Source organism: Arachis hypogaea, chromosome 7, assembly GCF_003086295.3.
Source record: "Arachis hypogaea cultivar Tifrunner chromosome 7, arahy.Tifrunner.gnm2.J5K5, whole genome shotgun sequence".
Classification (NCBI taxonomy): domain Eukaryota; kingdom Viridiplantae; phylum Streptophyta; class Magnoliopsida; order Fabales; family Fabaceae; genus Arachis; species Arachis hypogaea.
Genome location: NC_092042.1, coordinates 68,738,893 through 68,740,965, shown reverse-complemented (window position 1 = coordinate 68,740,965; position 2,073 = coordinate 68,738,893).

Sequence of the window (2,073 nt, the reverse complement as noted above, 5' to 3'; positions counted from 1 at the left end):
ACAGGCATGAAAATAAAAAAAAAATAGCACACCCTAGAGGAAAACTTGCTGGCGTTTAAACCAGTAAGGCAGCAAATGGCTTACGCCTATCTGGCACCATTCTGGGCGTTTAACGCCAAAAAGGGCACCAGACTGGCGTTAAACGCCAGGAAAGGCAAGAAGCTGCGTTAAACGCCAGAAATGGGACAGCCTGGCGTTAACCCAGAATTCATAAAGAGCATTTTTCTCGCACTTGGTGCAGGGATGAATTTTCCTTGACACCTCAGGATCTGTAGACCCCACAGGATCCCCACCTACCTCACCACCCTCTCTCTTCTTCACCCATTCACCAATCACCTCAACACCTCTTCCCCAAAAACCCCTCACCTATCAAATCCCACTATTCTCCTCACCACTCACATCCATCCTTCATAAAACCTCACCTACCTCAACATTCAAATTCAAACCACTTTCCCTCCCAACCCACCCTCACATGACCGAACCCTACCCCTCTCTCCACCCCTATATAAACCCATCTTCACTCCTTCATTTTCAAACAACCTAAACACTACTTCTCCCCCTTGGCCGAGCCACAAAGCCACCTCCATCTCCTCTATTTCTTCTTCTTCTACTCTCTTCTTTCTCCTTTTGCTCGAGGACGAGCAAACCTTCTAAGTTTGGTGTGGTAAAAGCATTGCTTTTTATTTTTCCATAACCATTTATGGCATTTAAGGCCGGAGAAATCTCTAGAAAGAGGAAAGGGAAGGCAAAAGCTTCCACCTCTGAGTCATGGGAGATGGAGAGATTCATCTCAAGGGTGCATCAAGACCACTTCTATGAAGTTGTGGCCAAGAAGAAGGTGATCCATGAGGTCCCTTTCAAACTCAAAAAGGGTCAACTTTGATCAAAGGTTGGACCAAGTCCTCATAGACATTTGTAAAGAGGGCGCTCAATGGAAGAGAGATTCAAGAGGGAAGCCGGTTCAACTAAGAAGGCATGACCTCAAGCCCATCACCAAGAAAAGGGTGGAGCAAATAAGAGAACCTCATCAAGAGCATGAGGAAATTCCTCATGATGAAATCCCTGAGATGCCTCAAGGGATGCACTTTCCTCCACAAAACTATTGGGAGCAAATCAACACCTCTCTAGGAGAATTGAGTTCCAACATGGACAGCTAAGGGTGGAGCACCAAGAACATTCCATTCTCCTCCATGAAATTAGAGAAGATCAAAGAATCATGAGAGAGGAGCAACAAAGGCAAGGAAGAGACATTGAGGAGCTCAAGCACTCCATAAGATCTTCAGGAGGAAGAACAAGCCGCCATCACTAAGGTGGACCCGTTCTTTAATCTCCTTGTTCCTTAATTTCCTGTTTTTCGAATTTTTATGCCTATGTTTATCTTTGTTTGTGTCTTATGATCATTAGTGTCTTAGTATCTATGCCTTAAAGTTATGAATGTCCTATGAATCCATCACCTTTCTTAAATGAAAAACGTTCTTAATTAGAAAAGAGAAGAATTGCATGAATTTTGAATTTTATAACAGATTAATTATTTTGATGTGATGGCAATACTTTTGATTTCTGAATGTATGCTTGAACGGTGCATATGTCTTTTGAATTTGTTGTTCATGAATGTTGGCTCTTGAAAGAATGATGAAAAAGGAGACATGTTACTGAGGATCTGAAAAATCATAAAAATAATTCTTGAAGCAAGAACAAGCAGTGAATACAAAAAAAGAAAAAGAAAAAAAAGAGAGAAGAGGAAAAAGAAAAGAAATAATAAAGTTGTGATCCAAGGCAAAAAGAGTGTGCTTAAGAACCCTGGACACCTCTAATTGGGGACTCTAGCAAAGCTGAGTCACAATTTGAAAACGTTCACTCAGTTATGTGTCTGTGGCATGTATGTATCCAGTGGTAATACTGGAAGACAGAGTGCTTTGGGCCACGGCCAAGACTCATAAAGTAGCTATGTTCAAGAATCATCATACTTAACTAGGAGAATCAATAACACTATTTGGATTCTGAGTTCCTAGAGAAGCCAATCATTCTGAATTTCAAAGGATAAAGTGAGATGCCAAAACTGTTCAGAGGCAA